The sequence below is a fragment of the Gossypium hirsutum genome, chromosome A08 (assembly GCF_007990345.1).
Source record: "Gossypium hirsutum isolate 1008001.06 chromosome A08, Gossypium_hirsutum_v2.1, whole genome shotgun sequence".
NCBI lineage: Eukaryota > Viridiplantae > Streptophyta > Magnoliopsida > Malvales > Malvaceae > Gossypium > Gossypium hirsutum.
This window is the reverse complement of record NC_053431.1, coordinates 81,201,478-81,216,629: the sequence shown is the minus strand read 5'-3', so window position 1 is coordinate 81,216,629 and position 15,152 is coordinate 81,201,478. Positions and strand designations below refer to the sequence as shown.

At 36.3% G+C, this 15,152-nt stretch overlaps 1 non-coding gene across 1 annotated transcript; it reads right to left on the bottom strand.

The window, feature by feature from the left end:
* Nucleotides 1–1,564: 1,564 nt before the first annotated feature.
* LOC121205302 (small nucleolar RNA R71) lies at nucleotides 1,565–1,671 on the bottom strand. Its single transcript, XR_005900386.1, has one exon. It is a non-coding gene; the product is annotated as a small nucleolar RNA R71 (small nucleolar RNA).
* Between the last annotated feature and the right edge of the window lie 13,481 nt (nucleotides 1,672–15,152).

Here is a 15,152-nt window from a genome sequence, read left to right as displayed (position 1 = left end):
TCTCTCCTCAATTCCCTTTCAGGAGTTTTGGGTTTTCTTTATGTTTTGTATTCTTTATTATTCTGAGATGTTTTCTTATTTAGTTATGAACTAAATCCCCTGAATACGTAAGAGGAATAAAACCTAAGATGAATCTTGTTATTATTTTCTAAATTGTATGATAAATATTTGACTTGTTCTTAATTATGTGTTCTTAATTCTTGTTTTGATATCCTAGGATACCGAATCAAGATAAGCTCTTATTCAGAGGGGAAATAGACCCTATTTAAGAGTACATTTGTCATAATTAAGCGGAGTTGATTGCGCGCCTAGACATAGGGTGACAAGATTTTGCCAGATTAGGGTGAAACCTAATAAGGGGATCCATAGATCGAGTTAATGCAACCATAGAGTGTTAATTAGAGAAAATTCTCGGTTATTCAATCTAGGGATTAGATGTTATTAGTCTTGGATAGGGATAATAACATAACTTAGGTATCTCTACGGATCAAGTTAAATGAATAAATCGTCCGATTCGGAGCCAGAGTAACAAGTCAAGTCTAGGTGGATTTTTCCTTAGGTATTGTCTTCATTCAATCGATTTTTCCAAAAGCAATTCCCCAATTCCATTCTCTGTGTGTTCTTAGTTTAGATAATTAGTTAGTTGAAACAAAAACCTCTTTATTCTTAGGCTAGATAATAAAAAGACAGTCATTACTAGTACTTTTAGTTCCTTTGGGTTCGACAATCCGGTCTTGCTAAAACCATACTATTGTTCGATAGGTACACTTGCCTACATAGTGATAATAGTTAGTTCAAGAATGAGTAATTATAAATATTTAAAACATATCACGAAATCACGCGATCAAATTTTTTTGGCACCGTTGCCGGGGAACTGAAATATTAGGAACACTTAATTTTTACTTTAGCCATTTATTTTTCGTGCACTTTAATTTATTATTATTATTTATTAATTTACTTTTTCTTTCTCTTGGCAGGTTTTTATAGTTTATGACTAGAAGAAATCCGTCAGGACCATTACTTTTTCACGAAGAAATTAATCGTACAGTCCGCAGAAATCAAGCAGAAATAAGGCGAAGCTTAAGATACACAGAGAACGAGCAAGAAGACGATACTCAACCCCCAACCGAAGAGATGGCTGAAAACCAAGGTAATTAGCTACCTCCTGCAATTGCGGTTAATCAACATCCTTCTTCACGCACTATGTATGATTATGCTAAACCATCTTTAACAGGAACTAAATCCAGCATAGTTAGACCTGCTGTAGCTGCAAATACTTTTGAATTAAAACCTAAGACTATTCAAATGACACAGTAATTTGTTCAGTTTGATGGTTTGCAGGATGAGGATCCCAACGCACATTTAGCCAACTTCTTAGAACTATGTAATAAATTTAAAATTAATGGTGTCTCTGATGATGCCATTCGTCTTCAGTTATTCCCTTTTTTCATTGAGGAACAAAGCTAAACAGTGGCTGAACTCATTACCACGAGGGTCAATTACTACTTGGGAACAAATGACCAAAATTTTTTTACTAAAATATTTTCTGCCAGCTAAAACAGCTAAATTACGTAATGATATCTCTTCTTTTGTGCAGATGGATTTGGAAACACTCTACGATGCATGGGAAACATACAAGGACCTTTTGAGAAGGTGCCCTCACCATGGGTTACCGCTTTGGCTACAGGTTCAAACATTCCATAATGGCCTGAATCCTTTGACCCAACAAATGCAGCTGCTGGCGGAACCATCAATAATAAAACCCCTGAAGATACCTATGAGTTTATAGAGGATATGTCACTGAATAACTATCAGTGGCAAGTCATGAGGACAATGCCAACAAAAACAACCGACGTTTATAACGTCGATTCAATCACTATGCTCTCTAATCAGGTAGAACTCTTAAATAAAAAGATTGATGGTTTTCTTAGTTCTTCACAGGTTCACCTAGTACTGCAGTGCGAAGCAAGTGGAGGTGGAACAAGCCATTCGGAATACCAACCTTATGGCAACAACATGGATAACGAGCAATTAAACTACATGGGTAATAATCCTCGACCTCAAAACAATCTACATAGTAACACTTACAATGCAGGTTGGAGGAACCACCCCAATTTCTCGTGGAGCGATCAAGGAAATCAAAGACCACAACCACCTCCAGGCTACCAACAACCACCCTACCAACAGGAAAAGAAGCTGAACCTTGAAGAGATGCTCTCAAAGTTTATTTCGATGTCAGAAACTTATTTCCAAAACACCGAGACAACACTTAAAATTTAACAAGCGTCGATCTAAGGGCTCGAAACTCAGATAGGCCAGCTTTCCAAACTAATTTCTGAATGACCACAAGGTAGCTTGCCAAGTAATATTGAACCCAACCCAAGGGAACAGCTCAACGCAATTAATATTCAAGATGAAGAATGAGTTGTTGAGCCTGAACCAGAATCGAGGCGAGAAACTGTGGTAAGCAAAGGTCAAAGTGAGGTAGATAATAAGAAAAACAAAACGGTGAATGTCGAATATAAACCCCGTGTGCCATGCCCCAACGCGACAAGGAAAGACCGCTCAGATGAACAATTTGGTAAATTCCTTAAACTTGTAAAAAAATTACATATTAACTTATCGTTTATTGAAGCCCTATCGCAGATGCCAAACGCAATGAAATTTTAAAGGAACTTTTAGCAAATAAGCGGAAGTTGGATGAGGCGTCACACATGGAGCTAAACGTAGTTTGCTCAGCTATTCTTCAAAATAGACTATCAAACAAACTAAAAGATCCAAGGAGTTTTACAATTCCTTTCTTAATTGGTTGTTTAGATGTTAATAATGCATTAGCTAATTTAGGGGCTAGTATTAACGTCATGTCCTACAAAATGTTTAAGTAATTAGGTCTCGGGAAACCCAAACAAACTAGGATGAGCATTCAATTAACAGATAAAACTATAAGGTTCCCTAGGGGTATTATTGAAGATGTACTAGTTAAAATCGATAAATTTATATTTCCTGTTGACTTTATTGTTCTAGATATAGAGGAGGATAGCAACACTCCTTTAATTATGGGAAGGCCTTTTTCAGCAATTGCTAAAATGATTATTGATGTTGGCACAGGTGAACTCACACTCCGTGTGGGAGATGAAAATCTGTCTGTTTACTGACTGTTACTCTAGCAAGGGGATTACACACTGAGTTTTCGTAAACTCACTCCGTTTATTAACTGTTCAGGTAATCCCCAGCGTTAGGTGGATCGGTGTCGCACAAGGACTCAGAGACGACCACACAACTGTATATGTTTTTCTATTTTGTTTATTTAGTTAAGCACTTTGGTTTTTGATTTGGGTTGTATTAAGGCCTCTTTATTTTCTTAACTTTTTATTTGGGAAATTTATTTAGTATGCTTAATATCTGTTAGAAGTAGGGCACGGTTTTCGAAAACAACAACTAGTTTTCAAAATATCACATTTTTGCAACTGTTTAAAAGTAAGCTTCTGCAGCAAGTAAGGTTTTAAGGGAATTAACATTTCACAAATTTTAAAATGGCCAGAGGCTTTGAGTAGTAAAAAGAGTTTTCAATGAGAACATGGTTTTCGAAAAACACTTCAATATGATACGCTAGATTCGGGCCTAACTTCTAGGTCGGGTTTGGGGTGTTACATTTAGTGGTATTAGAGCCAAGTTACAAAACTCGGCTGTGGAATGGGTTTTAAAATTGGATTTTCAAAAGAATTGTTTCAAAAATGTTTGAAAAGATTTGAAGTATTTGAAATGTTTTTCTGAATATTTTTCTGAAAGTGTGGTTACCGAGTCTCCGGCGCCGAATCCGTAAGTTTTCTGTTAGGCTGTACTTAAAGTTAGATTTTGTATTTATTCGGTGTATGTTCTGGAAATCTATTTTTTTTTAGTTAGCAACAATACTATAATGGATTTCGAAGGCAAGCAAGGTCACGAGGAGTTGTCTGTCTCCCTGGAACATGAGATGGTTCAGAAAACTGTAGTTAAGGTAAGTCCTCTAACTTTGGGTAATAATAACTCAGAGCTTGGTAGAAAGGCACTGATCTGGCTGGTAAGGGAAGTGCTGGAAGAAGTGTTCGAGGCAAGAGTTAAAGCGTATGGTGAAACACTTTAGGCTAGGCACTTGGAGTGCAGTAGGAAGAGGGATCATAGTTCTTTTTAAGTCAGGTGTGTTTTGTTTGGATGTGATGTTTGAATATAGAAATTGTAAGCATGTGTGGTAAATATATGTTTGCTTCTGTGGTTAGATGTTTTGGTTGGTTGTGAGAGGTTTTGAGATTAAGTTAAAAGTGTATTCGTGTAGTTTGGAACTAGAGTGCGCAGCGAGAGCATAGTAGTGTAGATTGAGCTAAGCGCTTGTTCAGATAGTTGGAAATTTTGAGGACGAAATTTCTTTAAGGGGTAGAATTGTAACGCCCCAAATTTGGGCCTAAAAGTATTGAGCCTTTAGTATGGGTCCGTAAGGAGGTTGTATATAAGCATTTTATTGTACAAGGAAATGACACAATTAAATGTCTACTTTAGTGGTTAATGGCCCTCAGAAGTGTTGGAGAAATCTTGGGTTCAAACCTAGGCTTTAGCAAAAATTTTGGTAATAAGTGAATAAAACCCTAGGTGCTTGGATAAAGGCCTTTTAAATTATTTTAGTAAATAAATGACACAAGGAAGCTTGTGGTCTAGTAGTTGTGGCGTCATTAAGGTTGCAAGGCAGCCTGGGTTCAAGTCTTGGCTCTTGCAATTTATTTTGATTTTTCTTCTAAAGGAACCTAGACTCTGGCCTATAGACCTTATATTTAATTGAGGATAAAATATGACACAGAAAGAGCCTGTGGTGGAGTGGCAAGGCGACATGTTGTGAAACTGTGGTCTAAGGTTCAAGTCTTGGGATGCGCAATGGAGTATTTATTTTGCTGTTTGAGCTGTGTAGGAGGTGGAGTTGGACTAGAACTCTGTGGTTGAGGTGGTCATAAGAAAATAAGGAATTTTCCTAAAGGTTGAAAGTAATCCCACATCGGGAAGCTAACATGGGAATTGGTGAGAAGTTGGCTTTAAATAGAGCGAACTTGATGAGTTGGTGAAAAAGAAAAAAGATGATTAAGACCCAATGCAGGATGTGCCAAGGTTGGTGATCGTGGACTTCGGAGCGTTTTCATAAATAGGTGTGTATTCACGCCGTTCTTTGTTAGAAATCGAAAAAAGCTGAAAGCCACCACGAGCGTTATCGTGTGCTGGGGCTGTTCTGGGCCTCGATAGACCTGTTTGTGTAAATCTAACTGTTAGGTGGGAAGTAGTTGGGCCATATGAATGTGATTGGGCCTGGTGGGCCATGTAAAAGAGATTGGGCCTAAAGGGGCCAAATGAATAAGTATGGATCTGTTAGTGTTTAGTAAAAGGGTTGTGGACCTAGTTTTTGGTAACTACTCAAGCAGACATAACACTTAAATAATTAATTAATTGCGACCGTGGACTAGTCATAAGGTTAAGGTGTGGCAATAGGTATATGCATGTCTAGGATTGGATCTAGGGAGAGCTTGGTACTTAAGCGGTCTTAATGACTCACCTCCTATTCTTTGGAATCCTACTTGGTGCATAGTATCTGTTCACTTTAGCCAACGAGGACTTGTTAACGGGTAAAGGTAAGTAATAAACCAATAATAAAGAGAAATTACCGAAATACCCTCGATTGTGAAATTACTGAAATACCCTCAATTTGTAAAATTACCGAAACACCCTCGATTTTTAAAATGACTAAAACACCCTCGATTTGTAAAATTACCGAAATACCCTTAATTTGTAAAATTACTGAAATACCCTCAATTTGTAAAATTATCGAAACACCCCCGATTTGCACAATTATCGACATACCCTTGTAGTGTAAAATTACCGAAACACCCTTGTAGTGTAAAATGAACGACATACCCCTGTAGGGTAAAATGACTATTTTGCCCTTGAGGGTAAATGGTCGAATTAGACTTCGAATTTGACTGATTTGTTTATGAATGTATGACTGCATTTTAATTGACTTGATTGTGGTTGTATGACTGATATGCTCTTAATATATGTTTAAAAGACTGTTACTGAGTATGGCCATTCTGCATACACGTGTGATGATTAAGCATGACATACACGACATATTGCATGGGTTGGGAATTATGGAACGGAGGAAGTATATGAGGATCGCATGGTTGCTTGACAACTGTGGGTCAACTGATGGCTATTAAGCCTAATATTTGAGTAGCAGCTTGCTGCAATAAAGGTAGTACCGCAACCGGGCTACTGTTGATGTGTATTGGATGGGTGGGTTGATATTTATATCCCCACATGATGTGTACCGAGGGACGGAGTTCGTATGTAGCGGTTGGATTATTGGGGAGGGTTCCACAGCATTGCATGTATGATATTATTGTGATATTATTGTGATGTGGTTCGGCCCAACTGAGTCTAAGAGGGTCTAGGCCCAATTGATTCTATTATGGCTGTGACCCAAATGATATTGTAACGGGCTTTGGCCCACGTAGGCTCTGAACTGGACTGTACTATTACTGTAATAGGCTCCGGCCAGACTGATTCTGAATTTTGTCTGTTTACTGACTATTACTCTAATAAGAGGATTACACACTGAGTTTTCATCAACTCACCCCGTTTATTAACTATGCAAGTAATCCCCAGTGTTAGGTGGATTGATGTCGCTGAGGGACTCGGAGACGACCACACAACTGCACATGTTTTTCTATTTCGTTTATTTAGCTAAGCACTTTGGTTTTTGATTTGGTTTGTATTAAGGCCTCTTTATTTTCTTATCTTTTTATTTGGGAAATTTATTTAGTATGCTTGATATCTGTTAGAAGTAGGGCACGATTTTCCAAAACAACAACTGGTTTTCAAAATATCAGGTTTCCGCAACTGTTTAAAAGTAAGCTTCCGCAGCAAGTAAGGTTTTAAGGGAATTAACGTTTCACAAATTTTAAAATGGCTAGAGGTTTTGAGTAGTAAGAAGGGTTTTCAATAAGAACATGGTTTTCGAAAAACACTTCAATGTGGCACGCCAAATTCGGGCCTAACTTCTGGGCCGGGTTTGTGGTGTTACAATTTCACCCGCAAACAGACGACCAGTCAGAAAGAGTGATACATATTTTAGAAGACATGTTGCAGTGTTGTGTTCTCAAGATTCAAGGTAGTTGGGAAAGGTATTTGCCATTGGTTGAATTCACCTACAACAATAGTTATTAGACAAGTTTGAAGATGGTGCCTTATGAGGTTTTGTATGGGCGAAAGTGTCGAACGCCCTTACATCGGATTAAGCTCAGAGAGTGTGACATCCCGAATTAGGGCCTAAATGGAATAGTGGTTTCAAAACCACAATTCTGAAGTAGAAAAATTTATTCTGATTAATTTTTATAATTTATTGAGTGATTAGATGCATGTGTTAGAATATCGATAGAAAATTTCATGAATTGCATGTCTAATTTGCCTATTAGGACTTAATTGCAAAAGTTAATAAATATGAGTTTTAGATGTTAAAGGATTTAATTGAAGAGCATAATTGAAGTAGAGGTCCTTAAATGGTAATTATACCATTAGGTTTTCATGGACAAAAGTGGACATACATAGGTAGAAATAACCAAAGTTTTTAATGAAGGGTATTTTAGTCATTTGGTAATTAAAAGATTAAAAAAAGGAAAAAGATGGCAAAATATGTCCATGTTCTTCATTAGAACGAAATTTCAAGGGTTCTCCATATCTAGGGTTTGTTTCAAGCTTCCAAGCTCCATAGTAAGTGATTCCAAGCCCCGTTTTTAATGTTCTTTACGTTTTTGAGTCTCGGTAACTTGATTTAGCTTATTCTAGCAATAATTTAACCTAGGGTTTATATTTGGAAAAATAATCATAGGTGAAATGTGTTTATTTTGATGTTTTATGGTAGAATATGAAGCTTTAAATTGTGTTAAACAACTTTTGCTAAACGATTTTACGTGAAAACAAGTAAAATAACATAATCGATAAAAATACTTAATGTTTATAACTACATGTTAGAGTGAGAATTTGATGTTTCCATAGAAGGGATAAATGATCAGCATGTCATAAAACATAATAATTTTGGGAAAAAATTAATTTTTGAGCTTTGGGGCAAAAGTGTAAATATGCAAAAGTTTAGGGGCAAAATCATAATTTTTCCAAAGTTAGAGTTAAGGACTATTTTGATAAATGTGAGTATTAAATCAGCTAAATGTGTTATTTTAGACCAAGAAAGACGTGAAATTGACCTTGATCGGGGAAAGGAAAAGATTGTGAACTAAATTGCAAAATTTTTTTATTTTGACCGAGGTAAGTTCAGGTGTAAATGTAGTAACATAATTGTCATTTTAAGTAATTTAATGTTATTTATATGATATGATGATTAATATGCTTTGTGGTTATTATTGAGTAATATGCAAATTATGTGTGCTACTTGTTAAATATGAATTGCTACCGAGTATCGGTTTCAATATTCCATGGAAGACGGGAAAGATGTGTGATCGAGGAAAAATCCCGTTTGAACCTTGGGAATAGATTAGAATACAAGTGACATGTCACTAAGATATTTGAGTTCCGAGCTCGTTGAGTTGAGTCCGAGTTCGTGAGATGTAACTAGGCGTCTGAACTACTGAGTTGAGTCCGAGTTCACTTATGGATGCGAACACCCGAGCTCATTGAGTTGAGTCCGAGTTCACTTATGGGTGGGTTACATGGTAGCTTGGCTACATAATTTCCACATGCTATTGAGTTTGTTTAGCTGCGGGTATGGCACTTATGTGCATGAAATCCGTGTATTCGAATCATATTCCGATGTGTTCAACTGGTAAATCTTAAGTGAATAAGGTGAGTACCTAAAACGAAGGTGACATGTTGGTAAGTGTGGTGAATGAGAAAATTTGTACAGGTATTTACTTAGCCCTCGGGTTGAGACTTCAATATAACAATAATATGGTAGGATCATGAATGAGAAATATGATATGAATGCTTTGGTGATATTATGCAAATGTGGATTTCGTATTATTGCATGGTTATGTTACTTGCTATTTACATGTGAACTTACTAAGCATTTATGCTTACTCCCTCCCTTCCATTCCTTGTAGTTTTGACAAGCCAGCTTGGAGATCGGGACTGTTGGAGGCACGTTCACACTATCAACGGACCATTTCGGTATAGTGGTTTGCATATTTTGGGAATATGGCATGTATAGCATTATGATCCTTTTGTGTATATAATCTTATTATATGGTGAATGAGTGATGTGGAAATGCTTGTTGATGATTAGGTATTGGAATGGCTAATCAAATTTTATATTTAGTGTTATGTATGCTTAATGAATTTCCTAATCCATGGAAAACCATAAAATGGTGAAATTGGCTATAAAACAGGGTCATATAGCAGCAGTGACATGAATTTGAAAAATCATTAAAAACTAGTATAAATAAAATTAGATAATGAATAAAATATGGAATTTAAGCTTAATGAATCTATTTTCACATGGAAGAAACAAAATAAGTAAAAGAGTTGTATTTTATGAGATATTTACGTATTGGTGAAACAGGGTCAAAGCGATTTCTGAATCCCCTGTTCGAACTTTAGAAATTTATCATAAATTGTGTAAAAATAATTAAGACTCAAACTTTATATTTATGGATTCCTTATTGAGTCTATTTTTAATAGAAATAAATGATGTGGTCATTGGATCTCTTTACAGAAAGAAATTTGATTCGTAGTGCACAGGGGTCAGAGGAGCCTAACTCTGAAACAGGGGAGACTTTAATTAATAAACTGTACTAATTGGCCTGACCGTAAATTCTATAAAAAAGTTAGTAAGTAGGTATATGAGTCTAGTTTCAGGAAAAATTTACGGAATTGGCTTTGACTTTCGTAACCAGAGATATAGATTTTTTAGCGACTGTGATGCAGTTAGCCAGCTTGTCTGGAAATTCTAAAATAAATTGTTTGAGCTGTTTAATTAATGAATTCAGTCCGTTAACTCCTCGTGCTCGACTCCAGAGATGGTCTCGGGTATGGGGGCATTACAAAGAGGGTCAGATTCACGGGGTTGATTTAATCAAAGAGACTAATGAGAAAGTTAAACTAATTTGTGGTTGCTTGAAGGCCGCCTCAGATAGATAGAAATCCTATGCAGATTTGAAACAAAAGGAAATTGAGTTTCAAGTCGAAGATAAGGTATTTTTAAAAGTTTCCCCGTGGAGAAAAGTCGTTAGATTTGGTAGAAGAGGCAAGTTGAGTCCTCGTTTCATAAGACCAAATGAGGTTATCGAGAGAGTAGGGTCGGTTGCCTATCGATTGCCTTTGCTGCCCGAATTGGAAAAGATTCACTACGTGTTTCATGTGTCCATGTTATGTCGATATAGATCAGACCCTTCGCATGTGATTAAGCCAACAGAGGTTGAGATTCTTCCAGATACGACTTATGGCGAAGAGCCGGTCAATATATTGGCTCGGGAAGTCAAACAGCTCAGAAATAAGAGTATTGCACTCGTGAAGGTTTTGTGGCATAGACATGGAGTCAGGAAGCCACATGGGAACTTGAGGAGACTATGAGAGATCAGTACTCGTACTTATTCACCAGTAAGATTTTCGGGGACGAAAATCCTTAAGAAGGGGAGAAATGTAACAGCTCGAGTTTGGGGCTAGTCATAATAGTGGTCTCGAGACCGCAAATCCAAAGTTCAATAAATTATTTTATTATTATTTTGGAGTCATTACATGTTTATATTAGTGTATGAAAAAATTGGTGGGCTAATTTTGACGTTCATGAGCTCAATTAGAAAAAAGGATTAAATCGCATAAAATGCAAAAGTCCTAAATTGATAGCTAAATGTGTCAAATAGCTAGAGAATAAAAATTGGAGATCTTTAAAGGGAAATTAGACCCTATTGTGATAGTTTGGCCGGCCATGGGAGGTAAAAATGTTGAAAAGTCAACATTAGGTATGTTAATGACATAATGTGTAATATAATAATACCCTAAGTGCCTAGCCTTCATCTTTTTCATCTATTCTTTCTTCTCAACCGAAATTTTTAGTAAGAACTGGGGTTTTAAGAGCTTTATATTTCAGCAACTTTAAGCCTTCACAAGTAAGTGATTTTTATGGCATTTATTGAATATTTTTGTACTTTTGAGACCCTTGAAGCATAAGTTTTCAAATGAGGGTACTATTTTGCAAAATAATTAAGAGTTTAGGGTTTTGCCATGAAAGGATTTGTAATGTTTGTTGATTTTTTATGGAAGAAAATGAGTCTTGGGTGTCTTATGACCAACTTTTGTAAAAGGTGTTAGTATGAAAACACCAAAAAGGACTATATTGCATAAGTTGTAAAATAGATTATAAGTGTGTGAAATAGCGGGTACTTCGAGTTGCTATAAGAGTAGAAAAGGTTCGCTAGGCTTAAGGCGTGAAGAAATTCGATAAAAATTGATTTCTGGGTCTAGGGGTAAAATGGTTATTTTGTCAAAGCTTAGGGACAAAATGATCATTTTACCAAAGTTATAAATTTTTTATTTTTCTAATTTTAATTAGTGACTAAATAAGTACATTTTGCTATTATAGATCAAGAAATATAGAATCCGAACCTAAACCGGGGGAAAGCCAAACAAATCGACTAAATCGTCTAGTTGCCACATTTTGTAATCCGAGGTAGTATGTAAATAATACAACTACAATGTTAATGTATGTGTTGAATTATACTTGAGATTAATATAGCATGGATTGCTTGATTGTGGAATTGAGAAAGCATGATGGTAATAGAGATAGTAGAGTTCCCGTTTGAACCTAGGAAATAAATCGGATATTTATGTCATAACATATGGGTTATTGTGAGCTAGTGAAAGACATTTCTGGGACATGCATCGGCCACATTATGTGGGCCAGTGTAAGACCATGTCTGGGACATGGCATTGGCATTAAGACAAGAGCTAGTGTAAGACATGTCTGGGACATGCATCAGCATTGAGACGTAAGCCAGTGTAAGACATGTCTGGGATATGCATTGACTACAAGAGGTGTCAGTGTAAGACCATGTCTGGGACATGGCATCAGCACCTGCACCCATGTTTGAGGCTAAATGAGTATCTGATAATTTTCGAAATAGTTCAACGGTAAAAGTATGATTTCAAGTTAACAAGGAAAGTAAAACCTTTTTGTGAGTGGCACAGGTACCTACTTGAAACCTTTTTGTGAGTGACACAGGTACCTACTTGGTATGTATGAAATGTGAGCTCAATATATGCTATATGAGGTGTATTGACTATTGATGAGTAAGTTTTGCTTATGCCACTTGTGTATTATGATACTTGTTGATGAATGACAAAGTTATGTAGTATAATTATTTATGTGCAACTTACTAAGCTTTATGCTTACTCCCTCTCCTTTTCCATTTTCTTATAGTGCCGCCTATCTAGTTCAAGGATCAACGGAAGTCAGAGATATCAATTACACTATCAATCAAAGCTTTCGGTATAGTTTGATTTATATTTCTGAATATGGCATGTCTAGGGAACTAGACATATGTTTTGTGTCTTTATAAGTTTGGCCAAATCTGTTGGTTTGGGAAAAATCCCTCATTTTGTATTAAGCCTTGAATGATGGCTAACATTCATTTTGATTTATATACAAGATGTTATTTTCATAGATGAGTAAAATGCACACATGGAATGTTGTTTATTGTGGCTGAATTGGTTGCACGAGATAGCCTTGTATTGGTTTTGGTTCCTAATGTGTAGGCAGTGTAAATAAGGGTGGCAAAGAGGCTTAGTAAATAGCCTTATATTATCCACACGAGTAGGCACACAGGCGTGTGTCTAGGCCGTGTGTGCCCTATGGGCGTTTGGTCCTGCCATATGTCCCCTGCACGTAACGATTTCAAGTTAGTATGCATGATAGTAACCAAATAGGCAGAGACACGACTGTGTGTCTCAGCCGTGTTATGGAAATGGCCTAGTACACGGACGTGTGCCTTGGCTATGTGACATTCTGAGGATGCTGACGTCAGAAACAAAATGTCCATGTTTTGCACATGGGCTAGGACACGACCGTGTCATGGCCGTGTGAAGGACACAGGGCGTATGCCAGGCCATGTGAAAACCCCTGTAGGTGTGCATTTAGAATTAATTCAACATGGAGGACACGGTCATGTCGATGAATTGCTTAGGTCATGTGAGCCACATGAGCCATTAGCACAACCATGTCGAATTAGTCACACATGCATGTTGCTCCTCCTACACTAGCATGTGCCCTTATATCTAGTAATATTTTTCAGAGTTTGTGGGAAGATCTGAATCATTCCTGAATTGTTTTAAATGACGATTGGTACCTCATAGGCCTTTGTTATGAAGTCCTTGATAAAGAATTGGAAAGGTTTTAAATTTGATTAAATTATGATGACTAAGAAAAAGGTGATTGTATACGACTGATTTAGGTAACACCTCGTATTTCATCTCGGCGTAGGATACAGGTGTGGGGTGTTACACTTGATAAGTTATATGGCTATATGACTAGTATGTTTAAAAGTTAAACTTAACCATTTTGTGTAGTTGATATTATCGTATATGTTAATATACAAAAAGCCATATGATATGATTTACTTGGTTCAATATGCACATGAATAGAGTGATGAAGAAAAATGTTTGATTTTCATTAGGTAATCAAATACCATTAAGGTGACGAACTTATGATTAGAAGTATATATATGCTGTATGACTTTAAGATATGATTCGTATATGCATTATTATTATTAACAATGTATGTTTGAAATTTGATCAGCCATTTGCTTTATATATATTAATATGACCTGTGTGAATATGTGAATGTTCGAAAGCTGTGATTTGTTCGGTAATGCCTTGTAACCCCAAACCGGTGACAGATACAGGTTAGGGATGTTACAGGGCCTCTTTTCATAATTTATTAATAATAATTATTTAACCCAAAATAAATTCGACTACAACTAAAGTTAATTATATTATGAATTAATATTCATAATTTGGACCATCTTAGGCTGAAAATTTAATTCCCCTCAATGCTTCAAAATCGCTATTCGATTTTGTGCTTCCAACAGTGTCTGTCGAGCCAATTTTTGCCCTTTGTGCAAATCTGTCAAAAATAAATCAAAATAAATCAAAATTTATTATAAAATTAATTAAAATTAAACATGTTAATAATTTAAGTAAAATTTAATTATTTATAATCATTATATATTTTTCGACAAGAATTACTAGAAAATTGCATGAATATGAGTTAAAAAGGGCATGAAAAAATGAGTATATTTTCGTGTTTCGAATGACACCATTTGTATGGAGAAAAATGTCATATCTTCACGAATCACAAGAGCTTGAAATATTTGATGTCACAGAAAGATCTGAATGTGAGACAACGAAGGTGGTTGAAGTTGTTAAAAGATTATGATTTGATTATCGACTATCACCCGAGAGAAGCTCATCTCGTTGATAATGCTCTATGTAGAAAATCTTTCTTTATGTCATACCCCGAATTTGGGCCTAGAAGTATTCAGACTTTAGTATGGGTCCGTAAGGAGGTTGTAAATAAGCATTTAATTGTGCAAGGAAATGACACAATTAAATGTCTGCTTTAGTGGTTAATGGCCCTGAGAAGTGTTGGAGAAATCTTGGGTTCAAAACTGGGCTTTAGCAAAAATTTTGGTAATAAGTGAATAAAATCCTGGGTGCTTGGATGAAGGAATTTTAAATTATTGTGGTAAATAAATGACACAAGGAAGCTTGTGGTCTACTGGTTGTGATGTCATTAAGGTTGCAAGGGAGCTTGGGTTCAAGTCTTGGCTCTTGCAATTTATTTTGGTTTTTCTTTTAGAGGAACCTGGACTCTGGCCTATAGACCTTATATTTAATTGAGGATAAAATATGACATAGAAAGAGCTTGTGATGGAGTGGCAATGTGGCGTGTTGTGTAACGGTGAGGTCTAAGGTTCAAGTCTTGGGATGCACAATGAAGTATTTATTTTGCTATTTGAGCTGTGTAGGAGGTGCAGTTGGACTGGAACTTTGTGGTTGAGGTGGTCATAAGAAAATAAGGAATTTTTCGAATGGTTGAAAGAAATCCCACATCGGGAAGCTAACATGGGAATTGGT